We start from the raw sequence: 26413 nt of genomic DNA on the forward strand, positions 1-26413 counted from the left end.
CCCGGCACACTTTTTTCATTTCGACTCAATACCTCCAAGTCGCTGTTTTTTTTTTGTTCGCGGCCAATATAGTATATTATTTCTTACCCGCGTACTTGGTACGAGGGATATTAGTTCGGAAGAGCCTTCTCTTGTCAACACAATGCAATATGGCATTTTGATTTTTGACTTACAAAGTTTGATAAACTGTGAACAGAAAATCAAGGAGAGACCATTTTGAAAATGCAGTAACTTTGTGGCAACTTTCCGTATCATTCCCACACAATGTCGACAATTATCGTAACTTTGTAACTAGTTGTGCCGAGAAAATTTTTCACTTAACGTAAAATATTTTTTTTGTGATTTATCGATTGTACGGTTTATTGCTGCTAATAATTAGTTTGCTATTCAATATTCAAGTTTATTATTGCATTAGATATAAGATTTTGACAAAACAAAATAAAATTAATAATATAAACTAACAATATTTTCGTAGGAATGGTTAAAATAAGATACTTCATTAAGGTGGCGCGTTGGTAAATTTCGAACTATCCCACTAAATACACGATGAATTTAATTTCCCATCAAGATTTGGGCGTAGAAAACCATAATAATGAAGAACAAAATATTTGTTTATTTACCTTGGTGATATGATGGCCGTATCTTATTTTTAATTTTTTACGTCTTTCACTTATGTCACAGAATATATTATATTAGTAGTACCAACAGAAGTCTCACTTGCGAAACCCGTTTAAAGAAATAGCGACTCATGTTACGATACTATTAAGTTCAAAATCCGACCGCGCAGTGCTAGGTGCCTAAAACTTAATTACATTGTCTTTCCCGAGCCCGTGTTGCAGACCGTGGGAAAATTGCTGCTATGTGTTTGTTGTTATGTTTACAAGATGTACTTATAAGTTATAAGAGAGTGCCGTTTGTGGGATCACAGACTGACAGGGGGCCACGGAAGATCAGGCGCCACGGCTTGCCGCGGTCGATGCCTGAGTGGATTACCCCTTTAAACATGCGGTGTGTGCATTGCACAGCCATAACCGAGTTTAATTTTAAGTAGGTTGTATGCGTCATGTCAATTTACTTGAATTCCTTGTTTTATTGTTATTTAACTCTGGCTGTGTTCTGTCCCTTTCACATGTTTAATAAAGTTATTTTTATTTTATTTATTTAATTATATTCACCTACATGTCCGCTCTCTGTCTATCGCATAACTCGTACCTTTTCTGACGAAATCAAGGTTTTCGCCTTTTAGAAAACAAAATATTATTTTTTAATTACTATTGGTATGAATAGCAAACCTTTTTATAGTAATATAAAATTTTAGTAACCCAACCTATATTTTATAGTAGTTTTATATATTCGATTATAGTGCAGGAAACTTTTTCAATTTAAACATAGTAACTTGTGTTTATTTCTGTGTAGTTTGTGCGTTTCTTTGTATAAAATTGATTTATTTGCTATGCTTGTATAGTTTTTATCTATTTTTTGTATTTAAATACCTTATTCAAATACATATTTCATTGGCCTTTCTTAATTGTTTATTTTTATATTTTTTATATTATTTTTATATATTTATAACGGTTTTGTCACAGCGGTTAAATCAGTATCATGAATAAAATTCCTCTATGATCAGTAAACAGTAGATACGCGACGAAAAATCTTGCGCGTGCGTCACCGCTCGCTTATTAGTCCCTACTGATTGGCCACCCGCGGGTGGTACTTACTGTTCGATACCTATTCTCGCGAGTGGGACAGGCCTGCTTATGTCAATGTGATGCAACAAATGAACGGATAAATGAACGAATGATTTGTGGAATCTAGTTAAAATATGGTAACAATATTACGACACGGCGACGTAAATTAGAAACCGAATGTGACTGTGTCGACTTGTCCCCAATTTTAGTTGCAGTGACTTCTCTTTATGAAACGGCGACGCGATTAAGTGTCGAGAACAAATAAGTCTTAGCACAAGGTGTCGAAACGAGTTACGTCGAGATCCCAAAAATGGCTATATGAGTTTAATATATCTGCTATCTCCTGCCATTTTCTCTTTGAATGCTCCTTGGCTTGCAAAGATCTGTTAAAGGCAAGAGCGATATCTCTATGAGAGTTTAGGTACTCCCACAGGATATCGAGCTGTTGCCCGGACACCCGACGATTCCCAACGCTGCAAACGAAATCATGAACACTTGAACCACTTAAAATTCCACTGACAGCATTTCTAATTTTGCTTTGGTGTTTTAAATCCTACATTGGATCCTGTAGATTTCACAGATGGATACGCTGTGAAGGCAGGATTTTGGTCTCCTCGTACAAGCTGACGGACCGTCTGCTTCCTTAGCTCCTCACGCATCCAGCTACGGTGGCACCTCCGGTACCTACAAATATACCCCAGCAACAAAAAATGACAAAAATATGAGACCTAGGATGACGCTCATCACCATGTTATTGAACTTTAAAGTCTCGTGGATCTGATCCAGCTGTGCATTGTTGTTTCCACCCGAGGCGGCCCAGACCGCCCCGGGTGATGAATGATAACCTCCTCCTTACTTTGGGATTTACCCATAATATTATCTTCTTTATAATCTAATGATACAGCACACCCTGCTCAACAGCAGCTCGTAGGCAGGTTCAGTCGCAGTGGCAGGGTCGCCATGAAACGTGCGAGGCAACTGGCAAAGGAGTCTAATTAAAAATGTGTTGTTCTTGCAAATGACATTTATTTAATGAATTTAGTACTTACTACGTACTACACCTACATTTTCTAACGAAATTAGGGGGCAAAAAAGCCATCACCAGATTGAAAGCGAGGCGTTCCCAGTGCATTGCCGGCCTTTTTAAAAGAGATTACGCTATTAACTGCATCATGGGGGAAAGGGGGTTGGAGGAGGGGTAAGAGATAACCAGGGGTAAGGGAGTCTCCGGTCCTCTGGTCGAGCCGGCGCAACATAATATTTTGATGATCTACTGAACGTTGTTGTTTACCTAATCGCGATGACTGCTTAAAAAGAGCTCACGAAGCCCCAGGTGTTTGGCGAAAAATGATCGGATCTGTGACGCTGTCGTCCGATGAAAAATCATCGTCTGTTTGCTCCAGGCTGTTGCTAGTCGCCTTGACGGAGCTTAGCTACCTGGGGTTAAAATGTGTTTCTTGCGCATGATATATTTTATTGAATGAATTTCGTACGTACTATACAATATTATACAATTACACACATAATATGGGAGAGGTGAAGGACGCAGTAGTATATACCTACTTTACATTTTACTTGAGGTATTTTTTGTGTATGTACTTGTCTGTTTCGATCGGTTCTAATCTCCTTTGGATATTTTTTTGTTATATATAGCTTAAACAAGTGTTTATACTTATATTTTTTGTAGTAAGTCCGTAATACTCTTTGTGAAGTTTTGTCTGTGTCAAGCAAGTAAATCTTGATCCATTGTAATGCATCGACTTATAAAATCTGAAGCGACAGATCTTAGCGAATGATCATACTGTGCTTGGCGCCCTTCGCAGGCCGAGTGTTATTTAATCCTCTTAACTTAGAATGAGCTGGTGGATTAGGGTTTCCGGCAATTTAAGGGATTTCCCGTGCAGTCACGCCCACTGAGTTCGATTTAGCCCACGGCAAATTAATTACACTCCCCAACTTGTTAGTAACTTCATATAAAGTTACGGAAAAGATAAAATTTCTTCGCAAAATTCTTTTCTTCTCGAGTCTTGTTACATTTATGTTACTTCATACAATCAAAATGCACATATACTCATAAAATCTTTACGTCAGCCTTACTGAACATTTTTTTTATAAAGACAAAATACTAGGAAGAAATTAATTGCGATGAAAAAACAATGCTTGGTGTTCCTTAGTGGGTTCCTAGATCCTTTTAGTGGGTCCTAACGATTAATCTAGTTGAAAATGTGATACACGCGCCTGTCGTCAGAGTCTCGCTCCTTACGACCTCCTTAAAGAGGCCGCAGGGAACTCTAACCCTATTTTGCCGGTGAAATGTGAGAACGTTGCCCATAATGGGCAAATTTAGTCCGTAATGTTAATTTATAGCCACGATATCGTTCGTATTTCACTTGTTTAGTTCTACCGTCGTAATTTATATTTTATTTGCAGAAGTTACGCTATATTTCACGTTTATTATGAGAATCGCTTTAACATTATGGTGCTTACTGCTTGTTTTATTTAGATTTATGCCGAACTTTCGTTACTCTATGTTTATAGTAACGGAGCAATCATTACAATTAATCGATTCGTTTGACGAATATCTCATTTTGAATAACAAGGGTGTGTTAGCCATAAACATAAGCCAACACATAAAGCCATAATTAAAATTAAAAATACACACCGCCAAATTTATCTAATTTCTGGGATTATACCCAATTCAATGAGAATATGCTTTCAAACGATTCTCTGTCGTAAACGTCATTTACGCGATCAGGTACATTTGCCTTATTAATGATCGAGCTCAAGCTTATTCAGAGCAGAATAAAACGCTTGTTTAGCGTCGTCAATTCCGGTGTATCTTTTTTGCGCGGTATTTTCGGAGTCCATATATCGTTCTCTGAAATTGCAGCAATTTAGTATCCGATTAATGTAGAGAGAAAATAATCTACCGTTATAATTGATATAGACCCCATCACAGGGAAACCTGATCGTTTTTTCTGTATTGAATTTCGTGACGTTCGTAAATAAATTTGTTATTTCATCGCGACCAGCTACGGTTGTAAATCTGATCGATTGAGACGACGAGATAACGTCAACAAGCATACGCTTATTGACATATTGAATTGAATTTGAGAATGCGAATTTCGCGTCCAATTTACGTATCCTCTATCTGCTGTACGAACAGTTTCATCAACAATCATTTGCACTGATGTACTGTGCGGTCATGCTTGAAAGGAAGCTTCCATCTTATTCACCGTAGCGCCTAATTTACGTTGTATTTCTTCATTATGTGAAGCAATAAGTTGAGTAATATGCGCGGTATGTTGATTAAGTAGATTGCTGATAGCAGCTACTATACCTTCTTGAGCCATTTCTACTATCGCAGTACTACCTACCTCCCAACTCTTGCGTAATATAATTGATCTCAGCTGTACCGATCAATTCAGATGTTATGTCGACTGATCCTTGCGGTGAATCTGATTCAGAGATAATCACACCACCACTAGCTACTGATTTTTGCGAATTACTGGACCCCGAACTCTGATACTTTTTAAATGCTACAGGACTACCGATTGTTTGATGTTATGATTGTGTCTCAGGAACTTCAACTACTTGCGATGCAGTAGATGTAGATGGTAAATATGAACCCACTTAGATGAGTATGTCGCCAAAGTAGTACCTCTAGATATACTCTTACGTCTCGTACGATTGAGGGATGTTCTTTGAATTGGACCGACAGCCTTCACGGTAGATCTCGTTGACCTTTTGACAGTCGGCGAGTCCTCTCGTTTTGGACGAGGCTCGTCACTGGGCGGAATTTTGCACAAATAGATATTTAACAAAACACCGCTCACAATGATCCAATTTATTCTCCTGTGGTACTGACTTGCTGAGACCTATGAGGATTAAAAAGTCGCAAATAGATGCGAAGTCCGTTACCAAATTCTTCTCAACTATTACTTCCACGCTTTCTTCTCTATCACTCTTATTATAGATATCTTTACTCAATAGCGCAAGCACTAAAATTTTGTCCATTATGATTGATTATATATGATATAATCAATATAGTGTTTCTTAAAATTTGTCGGACATTCTCCTCTTGAAGTCATTTTTCTCCCAGTATTCCGCTTCCAATCTTTCGACGTGGGTAACCTCTTTCCGCCAATCTGCTACTGTAATTGATTCAATGGCATCTTTTGTAAGTCCTTCTATTTTTCTTTCCGACTGGTCAATGTTTTTGTCTGCCACCCTCTGTTTAACCAGATTCCAAATATATTCTATTGGATTTAAATCAGCGTGGTAGGGTGGCAGACGAACGATTTCGTGAGTTCGTGACCATTTTCTTTTACTATGATGAGCATCTACGACATACTTTTTTTGTGGTTTTTTCGCTCTTATCAGCTGGTACAGCTCCGGTCTTGTCATGTTTATTTCATAGTTTATGTTATGAGTTGTTAACCAACTTTGCATTTCATTTTTTAATGCAGATTGTTGAGACACTTTTTCTTTTTGTGTTGAGTGGTACGGTGCATTGTCAATTACAACTATGCAGTTTGGAGGCAAGTTGGGTAACAATTTTTCGTTTAACCATTTAATGAAATTTATAGTGTCATTTAACCATTTAAATAGACGCGAAGTCCGTTACCAAATTCTTCTCAACTATAACTTCCACGCTTTCTTCTCTATCACTCTTATTATAAATATCTTTACTCAATAGCGCAAGCACTAAAATTTTGTCCATTATGATTATATATGATTTGGTTATGTACAATTTTTAACAAAAAAGGCCACTAAAATACACTGTGTTTCTTAAAACTAAAGTTATCTTCGACACTGACTTTAATTCGTACGGATCTCATTTATACATGCAGATAATTGTTGCTTAAAATTTAACATACCTACTTGAATTAATAAACCAAATGCAGTCTCTTCGGCAGGTCCACAGACCAGTGTCATTGTCAACTAAAACCAAAGAGTTGCCATACATAGCAGCCACGTGCTCTATTTTTAATCCAATACGATTTGTTACGTAATAAAATTTACTCCCCCGAATATTTTTACTTGGTTTGATTAATTTGCAAGCTTTTTCCAACTTGAAACGCGTTTATCGATTTCTTATTGGCATCCTGTCTCGGCACTTTGCCAACCATTTTATTATAACGACATTTTCTTTTATAAAACCCTGGCTTAATACGTTTTCTCCTCTTGGAAACGTGAATTGGAAATGGACCTCATTAAATCTCTTCTTTTCATGTTTAGGTAATTTAAGTATTGTGAAAGAAATTATTTCTGAATGTGAATTCTTATATTTTATTTATATCTAATACTTTACGTTGATTTAAAGATTTATATAGAGTACAACAAAAAAGTACGCAGCTGCTAGCGAGTAAACAGAACGTTATTAAAACCACGGGCCCGTGAAGATCGGATATATTGCCGTTTCCAATAAGTGCTTCATTCGATTGTCGTGCAATTGTGTTCCACAGCTATAAAGCCTAAAAGCTTTTACGCTGAAAATGTTACCAGAAATATTCTAATTCTGTTATTGTTTCCATGGTTTGCGTGTATACTAGCGGACCCGACAGATTTCGTTCTGTCAAAAAGATTTAGAACCTTCCTATTTTATAGTTGGCGCAATAAATTCTGGACAGAACCTGATGGTTTTCCAACACGGGAACAGGCAACATACAATTGACCATTTCTTGTGAGGTAGACAAGCAAGATATCAACTCCGATTTGATTTTCCCACATTTGTTTTTAGCTGGCGGCTTCGTCAAAATATATTTTATTTTGCATACATGTTTTATTCAAGTTGGAAATAACATGGTAAAATTTTGTTGAGTCGACAGTAATATTTTGCAAGGCGAATGGCCCTTCAAGTTGCACGAACCACAATGCCGGTTCATTGGGCCAAAATGGCGGAACTTTAACAGATACACTGCACACTTTCTCGGGCACTGCATCCGAAGCGTTTCTAAACTCTTGGTTGACTTTTGCATATGCTGCGAAGGTTGTGAGGTTGTGCTTGGGGTAATAGAAGTAATTACTAGGTCGGAGCAGGGCTGGGAAATGAACTGTTTCACCAGGTGGTAAACACCCCATCCAGCGAGACCCACACCTATAAGCGCTCTGGCCGCTATCGTCACGGGTGCTATTAAATGTGATAGTCTGAACGATGATTCGTCTTGCCAGGGACCGTAGGTGTTTAAATTACCGGCTAACTGTGTGCGCTCAGTCCGCCAGTAGAACAATGAGTATCGTAGTTCGACTACCCCATCGATGGCATTGTTGTAGGTGTTTATGGCCTCGATTTCGTCGAAAAGTCATTGCGGTTCTCCCTGATGTGTATCTTGTAGTAGTGTAATAAGGAGTACATACGAGGGCTGCTATTTATGTATCCGGAATTAAAAAAAGAAACAAACATATATCATTTAATATGGTTTTATTGCTTTTCAAAATATTCGCCGCGATGATCGACATACTTTTGCATACGCTGGAACCAATTTTCATAGCACTTTTTCCATTCTGATTGAGGTATCTCCAAAACGTGCATTTTGAACGCATCAACAGCCTCTTCGCGGCTCGAAAAACGTTGACCACGTAATTTGTTCTTCGCGTATGGAAATAAAAAGAAATCGTTAGGTGCCAAATCAGGGCTGTACGGCGGATGACCAGTCAATTCGATCTTTTGACCCTCCAAAAACTGAGTTGTTTCAGCTGAGGTGTGACAGCTAGCATTGTCGTGATGTAATATGATTCTGCGTTGTCGGTTGTCCTTTCTTATTTCTTCAAAGACTTCTGGTAAACAAATAGTCGTATACCATTCAGAATTAACCGTTTTACGATTCTCTAATGGCACTTTAGCCACATGTCCATTAATTCCAAAAAAACAGGCGACCATTTGCTTCAAAGTACTTTTTGCACGAGTAACTTTTGTTGGTTTCGGCTCATCTTGGAACACCCACACCGTTGACTGTTGTTTAGTTTCGGGGTCATATGCATAGATCCAAGATTCATCACCTGTGTAGATATTATAAACGGCTTTTGACGTACCACGGTTGTATTTTTTTATCATTTTTTTGCACCAATCGACACGAGCCCGTTTTTGATCGATTGTCAAGTTGTGCGGTATCTAACGCGAACATATTTTTTTTACAGCCAAATGTTCGTGTAATATCTTATGTATGCTCGTCATACTTATGCCTAAGGACGCCTCTATCTCGCGATATGTAACATGACGATCACGCATTATTAGTTCCCGCACAGCATCTATATTTTGTGGGACAACAGCTGTTTTTGGGCGACCTTCTTTATTTTCATCCGTGAGCATAGACCGCCCACGATTAAACTCACTGTACCAGTGATAAACAGTGGTTTTTGATGGTGCTTCATCTCCAAAAGTTGCGGTGAGTTGAATAAAGCACTGTTGTTGATTTAGCCCACGCCGAAAATCGTAGTAAATCATTGCACGAAAATGTTCACGCGTTAAATCCATGGCAAATGAAGACACGCAATTTTCAAAATGACGCCACAATGGAAAAATAATTGACAGTCACATGAAACAAAATGTATTCTTCAACCAAAGAGTTCTATTTTCAAATGTTGTAATTACTTTTTAAATATTGTTCTTGTAAGTGGCCAGTTCCGGATACATAAATAGCAGCCCTCGTACTTCTTATTACACTACTACAGTAATAAAGTCAAAGCCGTTTTTAATTCAAAAGTATCAAAGACTCAATTTCAATATTTTTATGCTGACAAATTTAAAATACCCTTATATAATACTTAATTCAAAATTTTTGCGATAATTTCCATAAAATGGAACGTCTTCCGGTTTAATTTTCCCTTTACTTGAGTTTTCTGTAAAAATTGCCAACCAACTAGAATATTCGCTATAAATAACAATTGCCTCATTGAGCTTAACATTTAATATATTCCCTACACGTCTATTCGGTCCAATTTTTATTAAATATGTTCTAACTTCTTTTATTTTAATTCCTCATATAGTTTTTCTAAAGAAATGTTCATAACTTACCAATTTAGCACCAAACGTAGAATTTATTTATTTTAGTATAGGTTACAATTATATCAGTTCTTTGTTTTTAGCACTGCACAAAAAGTTCCATGACTTACACGGAGAGTCTCATATTCGCGGCGCGAAACCCGATGGCGGGGTCGCCATGTACACCCTACATGGCGTTTAGGAGACGAGTAATAAGACCGAGAGTTGCAATAAGACTGTTTATTAAAATATAAGACATTGGGTTATATAGAAGTACATACGTCTTATTAAACTACTACAATCTCTATGGCGTCTCTGATGACGTGTTTGCGCCTCGTTATATCGCGCATGCGCATACCAATATCCATCTCCTGGGCTAGGAGAGTGGCACATTGCGAGCGATACCTGTCGGTGATCTTTTGTCCATACATTCGCACGTCGAGGAACCCTGCTGCCACATCGACGTCGAATGGTGTTAGCCTGTCTGCGAGGTTCGCCGCGTTGACGCCAAGGATCGCTTGCTTGATCTGTTCTGCTGGAGCGTTTGGTATCCATACTGGGTGTATAGCTGCTGTCTCTCTGGTCGTCTGAACCAGTCCATCCATCCCTCCCGTTCTTCGGGTGGCTGGACTGGTGCCGCTGCTTGCGGTGGTTGCGTTATCACTAACACCACCTCTTGGCGTGGGCGTTAGTTCTGTAAATCTTGTCTAGATAGTCCAGTTGTTCCTGTTTGGCTTATCTCAGTGTTAGGAACCCTAGCACGTAACAACAATATGAAGGGATATCGAGAATATTATGGCAGTGCCGTTGTAGTTTTCTCCAACTACAACGATGGCATATTCTCATTATCAAATTAGCTTGTACATTTTGTGAAATGTAATGGTTACATAAACAGGATGTAATAAAAATAAGTGATAATACTTTAGGGTGTGTACGTGTTCCTTGTAGAGAGTTCACTGTGAATGTAGCAGCACTGAAAGACCAAATTTTTTTTAAAATTTTGTATGAGGAAACTCGTGACGCTCGGGCCCTTGCCCATACAAAAGTGAAAAAATTTTTCGTATTTTTTTCACTTTTGTATGTATTCTGTGTTTTTTATTCGTTCGTAACACTGTATTATTATAATGTTCTTCAAGCTTTTGAACTTGTTTTTCTGATGCTTGTTTTTAATTGATGTGATATTGTGTATAAATTCGTTTGGCCAAGTGTCAACTTTCGACTACAAAAAATACTCGCCAGGTAAGTTTCGAAACATTTTATCTCGTTCGTGTCTGCTGTACAAGGGTATAAAGGGATGGGAGACAGCTCAGACAGCGGACGCAAACGATTGTCGTGGAAAAGCTAGCACTTGTATATTGTCTGATACAATGGGCACGTTTTAAATATTTCATTTGAATGAAAAACGCTAGTCAAAAAGAGTTTAACTAAAAGTTTTTATTTTTAAAAATCTGGTCGTGAATGTTAGGTAGATTTTGTCAATGTTATATGATAATAATAATAATACACATTTATACGATATATAATTCACAATACACTTCAATACAACAAAGCACACAAGCCTTAATTCCTTAATGTTAAGGGTTAAAAATATCTTCAATACAGCATGAAACAAAACTTAAGTACTTAATAATGCTTTAGGGTTTGTATGTGTAGGCAACCATCTGGTTGTCTGGAAGTCTGCAAATAAGCACAAGACTTTAATTTAATATATCTACTTATATTAAATAAAAGTCTTGTGATAATTTGTAGACTGTATTAAAAAGACTTGTTAGTTGTTACGAAGGTCTGGTCGCCTATTGATAGGAATTGGACTAATTATTATTATTATTGTCGTTGTACGCCCGTTGGATGATGTCTTTTTTCGTACGGATCTCAGCAACCCTTGCCGGATTCTCTTCTCTTCTTGTCTGGGCCTGTGCGCAGCTTGGTGATGCGATGCGGCCCAACTGCCATAGAAGAGGAGGCTGGCTTTTGTCGTGAACCAACACCAGAGCACCAACCGTCAAGCCGAAAGTCGAAATATGCCATTTGGACTTCTGTTGAAGAAGAGAAACATAATATTCTGCGATACAATTGGCGGGAATAATAAGTACTTTGGTCAGATACTTTTGGTAACGGTTGGTTTTTATCACAATCATGAGATAATATTTTTACTGTCCATGTCTTGCAGGATTGTAAAGAACAATTTGCTTTTTTTTCGTAAACTGTCAGTTCAACTCGAACTTGTTCAACAACAATTATTAATCACTACGACATTTAGTCGCATCGGTCGTAGTAACAGGATACAATATCGTTCGCACTCAAAGCTCTCTAGTACCTCTTTGTTACCGTTAAACTAATTTCACGACTGGGTCAATGAGTGGACTTGGGGGTACCAGGGTGGGTTAGAGGGGAGGGGAAGCGATGAGTGGTGCTCGACTCCGGAGACTCGAGTAATTAGATTCATTCGCCTATTGTACCGCTCTTCCGTAATGTATTTCATGCTAAATATCAAGTTTAGCTGTGTAAAAGTTATAAATACAGTGAATAGTCTTCCACGGTGCGTTTTTCGCGTAACTTTCTGCCACGCACAGTAAAACTCTGGAACGAACTGTCACCAGCAGTATTTCCGGACCTATACGACCTGCAAACCTTCAAGAAAAGAGCGTATTCCCTCTTAAAAGGCCGGCAACGCACCTGCAGCTCTTTTGATGTTGCGAGTGTCCATGGTCGACGGTAGTTGCTTACCATCAGGTAACCCGTTTGCTCGTTTGCCCCCTTATTTAATAAAAAAAAAGAAAAAAGAATATGTAGTTAGTATTTTGTAGACTTGAAGTGAGAGGGAAGAGTGGGAGGTGGGAGATTTAAACTTTTTATTTCAGGTATTGATATTTTTGTTACAAAAAATACTTGCACCTTACATTAGGTAAACATGATTTTAATTAGAATCATAATTTTCCCACAAATTCACCTTTTTTCAACACGCTGCCCCACTTCGATAGCGACGTATCTCTTTAACTATAAGAAGCATGGCGGAAAATTTATAAATTACAACAGATAATGGAAAAAAGCCTTACTATAATTTTGTATTATTGTTACTATGGTTGCATAAAAATAATGTTACGTGCTAGGGTTCGAGGATTTGGAGAGAAAGACCTGGTGACTCTCTTGAAGACTATTAATACTGCACTAAACACTAAGTCTAGGTCACGCAAGCACACACTTGGTCACAACACTTAGCACTAAGTCCAAACACTAATCACTAGGTCCAATCACTAAGCACTATCACTATCCTAGGTCGTAGCCAAGTCGCAGGTTTCACTGGTTCACTCACTATTGATCACTTGTTGTCGCCTCGAAGATCGCTCAGATCGAACTGAATTGCCGGGCCTGCCTGCGGCTTTTTATATGGCGAGACGAATTCCAGAAAGTTCCCGATTCACGTAAACAAGTAAGCAAGTATGGGAATTTTCTAGGAGGCTCGAGCATGTACCACCTAGCGCCATCTAGTTTCGAGTAGGGGATTTATGTGTAGTGTGTCCCCTGATCAGTTTCGCTGGTTTGCCGCTAGATGGCACCACATGTCCGTATACCGTGTACCGTAACAATAATAATTTAGTATGTTATTATTTTTAGCAATATTCCGCGAAAACAACTTCCACCTTTAAGTAAATGAATGAGTGTACGCATAGGCATGCGTACAGCACCTCCCTATGCGTGGGCCCTCACCACCATGCAGGTTGAAGACCTCGACGCGCGTTTCGCCCCAACACCGGAGCATCCTCAGGATGTGGACTCTACGAACAACGTCCGTCAAGTGCCGCCACCGGCCAAAAGACCGCCTTTTATACACTATCGAGCCCCACTACTATCCCCACTACCCCCTGTACGATCCATATCGTACATCAAGCAGTTTTAGGGTTTTAAGGAGTCAGCGTTTAGGACGCGCTCGCGTAATTAGTTAATTATTTTATTAAAATCAGTTCGCATCGATCAATCAAGGCGATCGCGCGTGCTCGCACACCCGGGTCATTTGATCATCAAGTATATCAATAAATCAAGTAACGGTTTATCAAGTCAATCGTTTTATTTATCAAGTAAAAGGAGTAGTAGTTAATCAAGGACACTACACCCCCACTACCCTCACTGGTACCCCCGAACATATTAATAAGCGGTGACGTAGTCAAGCAAGTTTGGTCATTCAACAATGCAAATCTGTTATTTTTCTTTTCTTTTATGATCTCTAATTGTTCCAACACGCTCAGCCGAAAGCCTTTATCGCATTTATGTAAAACTTTATAGGAATGGCCATCGGGTACGCTATGATTACTATCTAAAAGATGTTTAGCAAAATGTGCTTGCGGTGGTTGCGTTATCACTAACACCACCTCTTGGCGTGGGCGTTAGTTCTGTAAATCTTGTCTAGATGGTCCAGTTGTTCCTGTTTGGCTTATCTCAGTGTTAGGAACCCTAGCACGTAACAACAATATGACGGGATATCGAGAATATTATGGCAGTGCAGTTGTAGTTTTCTCCAACTACAACGATGGCATATTCTCATTATTAAATTAGCTTGTACATTTTGTGAAATGTAATGGTTACATAAACAGGATGTAATAAAAATAAGTGATAATACTTTAGGGTGTGTACGTGTTCCTTGTAGAGAGTTCACTGTGAAAGTGGCAGCGCTGAAAGACGAATTTTTTTTTTCACTTTTGTATGGGCAAGGGCCCAAGCGTCACGAGTTTCCCCATACAAAAGTGAAAAAAAATTTTGGTCTTTCAGCACTGCTACTTTCACAGTGAACTCTCTACAAGGAACACGTACCTGCCCCCCCTGGAGATTCTAAAAAAGTTGCCAAACATAATGCAAACAACGACCACTATAATATTAAAATCTGGTAATAGATGTAAGGTTGGTAGTACAAGTGAAAAGCTTCATGTGCTGTCGACTTTACCTACAATAATTCATACCTACTTTTCTCATTTATAGAGAGTGAGAAAAGTATGAATTGTAGTAGGTAAAGTCAACTTGCCCCCCCCTGCGTCATCGGCTGGCGACGCCCTTGATGATCCACCTTTCAGTAGTGAGGAATTTAAGAAATTTACTCAAAATAGGAATATTAAGTTCAATACATCAAGTCCGTATTTAAGTAGATCCAATGGTATGATTGAGCGTACAATTGGTACAATTAAACGAATGTTAAAGAAATGTAATTCAGATAAGGCTGATCCATACCTCGCTTTGTTATTATATACAGTATATAGAAACACTCCGAAGAAGTCAGGGTATTCACCTGCACAACTGTCCATGTCTAGACAATTACGCACTAATTTACCTGTTTCTGATTGTCAATAATTGTCACCTAAACTAATTGATTTAAATAAATTAAAAGAATATATAGATAAACAACGGTCATATTCAACACTTTATTATAATGAACATTCCAAGTCTTTGCCAAAAATTAGTAAGGGTGATAAAGTATATTTTAAACATAAGCCATACAGTGTTTGGGTTCCTGATTAAAACCCTTTCTTTGATGTAATGATTATTCGAATTAAGGTTCCAGCTGAAGATATCTCTGACTAGGCTGTCCTCTTGGTCTTTGAAATTGCACAGTTTGCCTATATTTCTTAGATATGTTGCGTATTCGTCGAGAGCGGAGAGATTCGTCTGTCCCTTGACGTTGGTTGAACAGTCTATGTCTCTCCATGGCCTGGTTATATTGGCTTGGGGAGAGAAGATATTGGCTTGGGGAGAGAAGTGCGACTCAAATTTTTTATGAGATCTTCGAATGTGACTGTATCTATGTCTACATCTAATGAATAAAATATTGCTAGAATAAGAATATTTAGAATAAGAACGTTTATTTGCAAAAACATGGTAATGACAATATTAGATGGTACAATGTGAAATAGCGCTCATGTTTTGTCGGATATATCTCGACGTGCAAATATTTTAAAAATAAAAGTTAAATTCAATTCCGTCAATTCCCTACACATAATATTTAGTTGAAGTACAAGTTAATCAAATGTCATAAAAGTACAAAATATTTGCAAAAATAAATTAAGTAAAAATTGTCAAGATGAATTAATGTGCTGCTACTTGCTAGTGAGGCGTTTCCGATTAAATGTAAAAGAATCCGCGACTCTGCGGGAGTCCGGCTCTGCTTCGGAGCCGTTTGCTCGTAGATATAATTTTGCTTTTTTTTTTAGCTGTGTTATCCAATTTTTCCACATTAGTGGCATATTTGAGCTTTTTAGGTCTAGGGGATGTAGTGTTCCTGACCCGACTTGTATTTCATGTGGACTTCGACTTACATTTTGGTGAGGTTGCGTGTGCAACCTGCGGGTGTCCCGCAGCCTGGCGTGGCAGAACTTCATCGACCATTTTATGTATAATCTTGACTTATTTTTGTAGTTATTTTTCTTCTGACACCATGTTATGCTTTGTCCTTTAGTATTAAAAGCTTATTTTAGGATAACTGTTTATTTTAACTTTATTACAGACATGTATAAAATACTCATGTTAGACGCAAAACAGGAGCAGGAAGTGTCTGTTGACAATTGACATTATGATCCTGACAGATGTAAAATACAGACTATATAATATTTTTTTATCTGCATAGTGTAGCCTATTTCATTATTTAAAGAGAAAATGTTGTAAAGACAGGAAGCGATCTCGTTGGAACACGTTTGCCGAACAGTTTCATTCCAGAGAAACATGATGGCCTTTCTTTCGTCCTATTGAATTCCCATATTGACCAAAGCCATCTGACGACTGTAGTACATGTGTGTGTGAGTTAATGTTGGGAGGTACATCTTATGTAGTTGAGGGAAACTTTTGTTTGAGCCTGTCAAGTGTTTCGGCAGTAAATCCAGGTTTGGCATCGATACATCTGTACCAATTTAATAAAGTGTTGGGATGTGGCAAACAATTGTGTAATTTTTTTCTAAGATATCGGTAAAGCGCTTATTCCACTTGTCCTATTTAGAAGTCCTAGCTAGGATCCTACATAGGAGACCAATTAGAAGGTTCTAATCCACTTGTCCTAATTTAGTGACTAAATCAGTTGTCATTTTGGTCTTCTTAATGGCTCCAGTTCTATCAAAGCAACAAAAAATTGGTCTACGTAAAATTATGAATTATGAACTTTCTGAACTACTTGGAACCAGCAGACTTAAGAAATTACCTACGAATGGATTCCAGATCTTATAACATAACGAACTCTTGCCCGCGGCTTCGCTCGCGTTAAGAAGTATTATTATATACAAACTTTCATCCCCTATTTGAACCCCTTGGGGTTGGAATTTATCAAAATCCTTTCTTAGCGGATGCCTACGTTACAATATCTACCCGCATACCAAATTTCAGCCTGATCCGTCCAGTGGTTTGGGCTGTGCGTTGTTAGATCACTATGTCAATCAGTCACCTTTGAGTTTTATATATAGATATAAATTGACTTTAATACAGATTTAGCAGTTTCCACTACAGATAAAAGGTTGAAACCATCTGGCAACACTGATTTAGTCACTTAAAAGCCACATTTTTCCTATTTAGGATCCTAGCTAAGATAAGTGGAATAAGGGCCTAAGCGCCTGGTGAATAGAAGTGAATAGTTAATGAAAATGCCACGCGCAATATAGGGTTCCGTAGTACCGATAGTTTTTGATAATTTTTGTATTGTCAATGAATGTACATTTATAACGCGTTTTACACTACTAACAACATCATTTCAGTTACGTTTAAAGGAAGGACAAGTTTCTTTATATTTCACCGAATATATTTTTTTAGTTGATCGACTATTACTCAATAACTTATGAAGTCTTAAATCAGCATAATATTTCCTACTCCCGTGAATTTTTTCAAATTTCCAGAAGGTTTAGCTAGTAGAAGGGACTCCTAAAGATTTTTTCCGCTTTGAAACTTTATATTTCACAAATGGATCCCCTTATTCGAAAAATGATCTATGAATACTCGTAATATTTAAAAAAAACCTATCCTACGACACCCCACACGGTAGGCTGGACGCGAAAAGAAATTATCATCCCCGCTTGATGTGTAGGGGAGGGGAGGTACCATAAAATATATTTTTTAAAGATTTTATATAGCGTTTTGTTGGTATCATTAATATCTGTATTCATGCCGAATTACAGCTTTGTAGGTCCTACAGTTTCTGAGTAAAACCGCGGACAGACAGACAGACGGACAGACGGACGGACAGTCCAGACTGAAACTATAAGGGTTCCTTGTTGACTACGGAACCCTAAGAACTACGTTTCGTTCCCTTGCAAATGAGATATTAAAATAAAAAATCGGTTAAGAAACCATCAACATAAGACTGTTTGGCCCTTCGACGCCCTCGCAGAAGCCGGCTGCCGCGTAACAATTGAATATCTATTGTGTCTGGGATTCCTGTAATTGAAATTTCATGTATTACTAAAAATTAAACAAAAACCAAACTACTGAAGAATAAGTTTATTGAAAAAAAAACTGTTTACAATTCATTGCCCACCATTATTCCTAATACAAGCTCGTGCTCTTCTTACGACATCCGTTTTCACAACCTTTGAGTCTGTAAGTTCCCTTTGAATTTCCTGCGCTGCGTTGATAATTCGGTTGCGCAAGTCTTCAATGTTTGCTAAAGGGACGTCTGGCATAAACCATAGAGTAACTTAAATATAATAGGTATAGAGGTAAAACTTAAAAATGTATGGAAGGTGGCGCCGTCTGGTGGTAAATGGTTCCAACTTTGAACCAGTAGCAGTACAGGGGGCCCTTGATTTTAATACATTATTATTTTATTTGCTTTGGCTTTTCCCATAGTAATTTTCGACAGTCAAATAAATAATGTCTTTATATTACTTTAATAATAATAATAGACAATTTGACTATGAAAATTACTTTGGGATTTACTTAGGAATCGATAAATAAAAGAACCATGTAATGCTTGAAATGCTTTCTTTTATTGAACAAATTCAAAGCTCCAATCTTTATAATATCGTCATTCTCCACCTCCGTTCTGGTGCCATTTATTATTTATTAACATCTCTGCACCAGTTACAAAGAAAAAACATGCAGGACAGTTCTAAAAGATATTCAATAATGTCTTTTTTGTGTGTTTCACACTCAAATATTGCGAAGTGTAATTCGGTATATAATATTGTTTTTAAATATGCTTTAATATTTGGTATATGAGACTGTTTTTTTATAACAAATGTTATTAAGTCTTGTATATTTGAAAAAAGCATTAATAAATTATGGGTGGGGTATGTTAAATATTTCTTGCCTCTCTTATACTCTCTAAGTTTTAAATATTCGCTTGTAGCGTTTTCGTCGTAGCAGTTGCGTTTACATAAACGGCAATTTTTAAATATTTTAGTTCTAATTTTTTTTAATATATATCCTGTGACATATTGCAATGAGGCTCTTATTCTAGGGTTTGCGATTTTTACGTTAAAATCAACAAAAACATTTTCTGTGAATGATATTAAATCAGTGGGAACACTATTTGTTTCGGTTTTTTTAAATAATATTGAAATTGAATTAAACATTCCTTTACCAGTGTCTTCTTCACAATTTGACCCAGGAGAATGTTTCCCACTTAAATTATTAATTAAGAGTGCAGCAAAGGATGATTCAAAGCCAGCTGCAGTTGGATTTGTGTTTCTCCAGCCATGGCTTCGAATCATCCCAAAGAAATTTTCAAGTGGGTCTTGATTAAAATGTCTCATCCATACTGACTTTATTTTATATTCCTGACTCAGTTTTTTTAATAAATATTGGGCATTATCAATTGTCATGAGCCAATTTTTTATAGTCGGAACTGTTACCTGCTTGTCTTTACTTAAAAATGTCATTGATTTTAATATTGATTTGGCTTTTGACCAAATGGCACCATGTTCAGAGGTTGGTGTGACAGACATTAAAAGACTTTTCCCGCTTCTTTTTTGGGAGTTTTCATAACTTCCATTCAATGAATCGAATAACTCGTCAAAAAACAATATGACATCTGCAGTCTGGGTACAGTCTTCCGGTAATATATTCTTTTCTGAAAAAAAAAAAGTTTCTGTTAAAAGAAATAGTGCTTGGTTATTAACAATCACCTTACTGTCATATAAACTCGTCACAATAGTTAGTGCCAAAAATGAAGAAATCAATATAATTATTACATCATACTACTAGCTGTTGCCCGCGACTTCGTCCGCGTTAACATAATATAGTATAATAAAATAACAAAGATGGATAGTCCGCAAACAAATTTGAAAAAAAGGAAAATATAACCTCCACCTTTTTGGAAGTCGGTTAAAAAGTAGCCTAAGTTACACCTTACTACATCAGCTATCTACCAAAAAAAGTCCCGGCAATAAAGCTCCAGCCGTTTCAGAGATCAGCCGGAACAAACAGACAGACAGACTTACAGACAAAAATTATTGTAAAAAATGTTGTTTTGGTGTATGTATCGTATATAGATTCATATGCATATAGTAAAAAACGGTTCTTTCAATATTACAAACAGACACTGCAATTTTATTTATATGTATAGATTATAATAAACTACCAAATTTGTGTGTTGCTTGTTAGTTTGTTACTTCTTCATATATCAAGGGCTGAGCGATTTTGATTTAATTTGATATGAAGTTAACTGACATTCCGGATTAACACATAGGCTACATTTTACAACAGAAAACCATGTTATCAAAAACCGTACTAATTAATTTTTAGTTTAAAAGAGCGCAGCAGCACCGGGCAGACCTAGTCAAAATAATAATAATCATTACCTGCTGTGGACATATACTGAGAGTAACAAAAGAAAATTATTATAATACTTTAAAGTATTGTGTGTACCTTATATAGAGTTGAGGTATAAACATAAAGGAACTAAATTTTAGAATGTCAAAGTTTATTGCATCCTACTCCATCAGTGAGTAACAAAAAAATCTCACTTGAAGTATTAGTTTATGGTATAACAGGAATAGGGTGCGGTAAGAGTAATAATCAATTTATTTACCTGCTAAGTATCCCATTGTCCTAGCAACTTTTTGACTTAGGACCTGTGTTGCATATTTGACTTTCATCTTTTGAAATTTATCAGGGTTGATGTGGCTTTCTGTCAATTTTTTCAATAATCTTGCACCTTTGTATGAAGGGTCTTCATTATATAATAGCACAATATGTTCCCACTTTGCTACTTTTCTATGGTTGTCCATGGAGCATATTATATTTTTGTTTAAAAAATTGTTTCGAATTCCTTTTATGAGATGGGGGGGGGTCATAGAGAGGGATAACTTCGGCATCATCTATCTCAAAAATTTCTTGGCGGAGTGTATCATTTCTTTGAAAATATTTTCTTTTAGTCTCTTCAATAAGTATATTAATTGATTTCGAGTTTGTCGTGCCTTGGTCACAGACTGTTGCTAAAACTCTTAGACCCACTTTATGCAATTCTCTTATAATTTCTTTTATTAAGTTTGAAAGCTCAACAGCACTTGTGGTTCCAGAACAGAAGGTGTAAGCTATTGGTTGCTTAAAATTTTTTTGTATTCCACGTATCATAAATACTAAAGCATGATCTGCTAATTTTGGTTTTTTTGTTTTTCCGTCACAGACAAAGCCAGAAATTTCATCCTTTCTAGGATTATATTGTAAGTTAGGGGAAATTGACATTTCGTCGAAGAGTAAGGTGCATAACTTGTCATCTTTTTTCATTTTTTTTACTCTTCTCTTTAGTTGTAAAAATATATTTCTATTAATACCTGGCTTTAAATTAGCCTTCGAAATTAGTTTGCTCAAGGTCATTGAGGATGGCAAGACAAAATGTTCTTGAAGCCATTTATAAGCTCTAGGGCTACGTTTGTACAAGCTTAATGCCATAATTTTTTCAGATTCTGAAAATCTATACCCCTTCTTCTTCTTGCCTACTTCTCGAAATTGCATATTAGTGAATATAGCTGCTAAGCTTTTAAACTTTCCCAGTGCTTTTAGGAAACTTTTGTTTTCGGACAAATTCATTGCCTTTTTTAATCTTATAGCATATTTCTTGTTCTTCATATCCAGCTTCTTTACAGCCTTTAATAATGCTCTTTTTTTCACAAGCTTGTTTTGCTGGACTGTGACTGCAGGCGAAGGTTCACCTGTAATTTCATATTTTGTTAAAATTAAAGCAGGGTTAAGAAATATTGAATATTATTATCAAGAATTTTGAAATTAATGATGGATTATGAATATACAGTGTAATTAAATAAAGTGATATATTTTTTGTGGGGTTATAATTTATAGTATAATTTAATTTCCTGATTGTTACAAGTAGTGATCAATATTTTATAGTCCTAGCAATTCCCCTAGGTAGAGCATAGGCTCCACCTAATTTAGGGGATTGTAATACTTAATTTGTATCAACCTTATAGTCAGGTTGATACAAATTAAGTTGATTACAGAGTTACTTATAGTGAGGGAGCCCTAGAACACATTTTTTATTACTAACAAGCTAATTTTTGTGAGTAGCTTCATTTTGATAAGACAAACAACTTTTTTATCTGCGAAAAATCTTGAAAGTGGTAGCTAACAGAGTTAGAAAGGATTTCATACTTTGATTTAATGGTCCTAAAATATGGATTGTTCTATTTGTAGGACAGTGTTACTCTTAAATTATATAACTATTAAGTATTAACCTACCAATATACAAAAAATCAGCTGTTTAGGGTTCCGTTTAAGGGTTCTGTAATCAACAAAATTTGGTTGACTACACAACCCTAAAACAGAACACTAACCAGCAGATTTTTTGTATATTGGTAGGTTAATAGTAATTTATAATTTAAGAGTAACACTGTCCTACAAATAGAACAATCCATGTTTTAAGACAATCAAATCAAAGTATGAAATCCTTTCTATCTCTGTTAGTTACCACTTTCAAGATTTTTCGCAGATAAAAAAGTTGTTTGTCTTATCAAAATAAAGCTACTCACAAAAAATTTGCTTGTTAGTTATAAAAAAAATGTTCTATGACACATAGTTTTTTAAATTTATAAAAATAATAATTATTACCTCTTAAAGTAGACGGCATAGCAGGTTGCATTGTTACATTTTCCAATGTGTTAGTTATTTCAATCAGTGGACCTCTAACATTTGCTGGACCTGTAATTAATTTTATATTATAAATTTTATATTATATATTATATGCTAAGTTAGCATAGTGCTAATAAAGTTAATTATTATAGAGTGCCTAAAACTAAAAGGAATATGCTAAATATCCTACCCTGTGTATAATAATTATTAAATTAATTATTATTACCTCTTGAAGTAGACGGCATAGCAGGTTGCATTGAAACATTTTCCGATGTATTTGTTATTTCAATTAGTGGACCTTCAACATTTGCTGGACCTGTAATAACATAATATAAAAATATCTTATTATTTATTGTTAATGATTTCGGTTATTCATTAGGTTAGGTTAACACTTAACATCAACACAGCAACACTCTATATATTAATATGCTAGTGAAAAACTTTGTATCCCCTTTGACGAAAACTGGGGAAACGTAGGTGAACGTGCACAGAACTTATAGTTTATATGGTGAAGAAGTGCATCGAGCTAATATTATTTTGAATTTATGCTTTTATCATACATTAAAAGAATATCTGTCAAATTCGTCGGGTTTAACTAGGATTATGAACGGAATGTGCCTCGCGCTGGCTGATATAATTTATTTTTAAATATTTAAAATAAAGATTTCAAAATTGGATTGTGACAATTTTAAACACATGTGCCAAAACACAAACAACGATACGACCAAAGAGGAACACGTCCGTCCAATTCGTAGGTAACAAGTTAACAACCCCCAGTTTGCGCTACCAACGCGTCCCCGACTGAGCCACAGAGGTCGTCAAAAAATAGTATTCTAGTATATTCTGCTTAAATTCTCTTTTAAATTACTTATTTTATTTCTTACCTGTTAGAAATAAAGTCGGAATTGCTCCAGGACTCAATCTCCTACTCCAAGTCAAAAATTTCTCTTCAAAATGGACATGGCATATTTTGCGGTTTTTATATACAAATTGGGGATCCACAGATGAATTAATTCCAACAGCTTGAGTCCATAAGTGGTAGCGCTCCATTTCTTTATTAGGGTTTGGAAATGAATGCAAGATGGTATCATCTTTGCCTAAAAATAGAGAAATGAAAACTTTACTTTTAATAAATGTATGCAAGCAAAATTGTATAATATAATATATAAATATAGCCAGAAAATTGTATAAAGAGGCCAAACACCCCACTTTTGAAAATTTTTCATATTATGCCACCTCTCCACATAGGCAAGCACATTTGCCAAAGCGCTGGCGGTGCTCTTGCCAATGCGCTTGTGAGTAATCCACACACTTGCGACAAGTGTCCTTTGATGCTACCGTCACCCCACGGCAAGCTCGTAGGCCAATGTTTAAATACCTACCGCCAATGCGCCAACGCCCATTCCACACATTGGGCCAGTGATTGGGCCAGCGCGCTCGCCAACGCACTTGCCTATGTGGAGTGCCAGCATCATTTTAACCCATCAACCCGCAAGCGACACCCAGGTGCTGCATAACAATTGAAAATCTATTGTGTCTGCCATTCCTACGGATTTTTCTGATTTGCAAGTGAAGACCACACGGGACAAACAATGAATAACACCTTTTTTGTGAAACTGACTTTTTAATGCCATCTGTTAGCTTTTTAGGGAAACATTCTATTACAAAAATCAGAATTGGGTAAAATCATCACAGTCAACTGTTATAGTTCAATTTGTATTTGTTTGTCCATGGCAAGAAACTGTAATGACCGCGCGTCAAATGTTAAAAACCATTGTTGTCATTGAACACTTTGTTTGTTTTATGAAGTTAAAGCCAAAATATTAAAGCCAAATCAAGTTTTATAAGTATGTATAGACAAATCATATTATGTTAACATAGTAGTTGTTTCAATATTTCACTTAAAAGACTCTGAAATGAAAGAAATATAGACTTTCAAACTTAAAAATCAGTTTTTCTCTTCTGCTAAGTACTCACATACGGTCAATAGTTTTACTCCAAATCAAAGGAAATGACATATTTGACATATTTAATTCCATCGAGCCGGCTCGAAGCGAGCATTCGAGCTGTCAGTTTTGTGGTCCACACGGTGGTTATTGCTGGATTTGGAGTAAAACTATCGAGCAAAACCATATGTGAGTAGTGAGTAGGTACTTAGCATTAATTGTACTTTTTTGACATTCCTTGTTTTTCCTGTGTGGTCTTCAAGTACAATACAAATAAAATGTAAAATTTTCGGACATTAGAATGTATCACTTAATAGATGCAAAGCCAAAGACAGGCAATGAAAAAACATTGTCTGGCTTTTCTAGAGTCATGGCCCCTTTATAATCATTGTATATCTGAATAGTTCAGTTGATCTTATGGATCACTGATATAAAAATATGTAAAATAAGATTATGGTACAAGACAAAAACTCATTGTAAAGATTCAAAGGTGGTTATTTATGATATTAAGGATATTATATCTTTTAAAATATTTCAGTTTACTTACGTGTTTTACCGCATGTAGGCACACAGCAAGATCGATCTGAACCACCCATATTCCAGGTCAAAAAGTACCAAATCGTAAAGCAACTCTAAATCCAGGTAAACGAGCACAAGTTCAACGTATAGGCAATCTTCGGAGTCCAGGTAGCGTCCACAGGTTAAACGTTTAAGCAATCTTCAGAGTCCGGGGGGCAAGCGTAAGTCAGCGTATGGGCAATCTTCGAAGTCCGGGATGTAAGCAGTTGTTGAAAAAATAAAAATATCACCAGAAGAGCACATTCACAAACCACAACAGGAGATGGAATAACAACAAGATGGCGAATGGAATTTTAGAAAATAAACAATTTTGACATATTTCAGTTTGACATCTCGATTTGGCATCTGACAGATGAACGTAAAAGCACCATCTACTGCTATGAGGAGGAAGCTTTTCGTCGCTTTAAATTCCCATACAAAAAAGATTGTTCGAAGATTTACGCCCCTGGCATAAACTAAAGTTTTCATTCGACCCCAAACGAAGAAGTCCACGGGTGTGATGTCGGGGCTACTTGCCGGCCATGGTATTGGACCACCTCTACCTATCCATCGGTCGGGGAAATGTTGGTCTAGCCAATTTCTCACAGCTGGTCTGAAATGCGCAAGACGGCCATCATGTGTGAATATCATGTTGTGCGGCGTTTCTAGCCGCATGTCTTCCATTAATTCATAAAGCACATTCCTCAGAAAATTTTCATCTTCAACCCCATTGAGTTTTTGCGGTAGGAAATATGGTCCAATCAAGCGGTTATTAATTAATCCCACCCACACATTAAGATTTAATCTTCTCTGTGAACCTTTTTGCCTTTTTAGGTGTGGATTTGGCACGTACACTCCAGTAATGAGTCAAACTTGGACTCGTTAGTCCATAAAATTCTTCTAAGGTAATTTATATCTTCAACGTCCGCACTTAGTAAAAATCTGCAAAACTGCATCCTTCTTAAAGGATCTCCTTCTTCTATGGCCTGAACAGGTTGCTAATGGTAAGGATGGATTATAGTCCATAGAGGTCATTTTCGTTTAGAGTGTACCACACCTTCCATTGAAAGCGTCGCACACGACGAGATCATTATTTTTTTAACTGCAAACGTGTGCACAGTGGCCAGCCCAGTATTGGCTTCTGCAGGACTGACGCCAAGATTATTGGCTCCGTCTAAACTATACGTTAGCCA

General features: G+C 36.8%; 1 protein-coding gene across 5 annotated transcripts in view; it reads left to right on the forward strand.

The window, feature by feature from the left end:
- Positions 1–26413, forward strand: part of LOC121735894 (synapse-associated protein of 47 kDa) — a 60876-nt gene that overhangs the window by 22391 nt on the left and 12072 nt on the right. The window lies entirely within an intron of this gene.

The sequence above is a fragment of the Aricia agestis genome, chromosome 18 (genome assembly GCF_905147365.1).
Source record: "Aricia agestis chromosome 18, ilAriAges1.1, whole genome shotgun sequence".
NCBI lineage: Eukaryota > Metazoa > Arthropoda > Insecta > Lepidoptera > Lycaenidae > Aricia > Aricia agestis.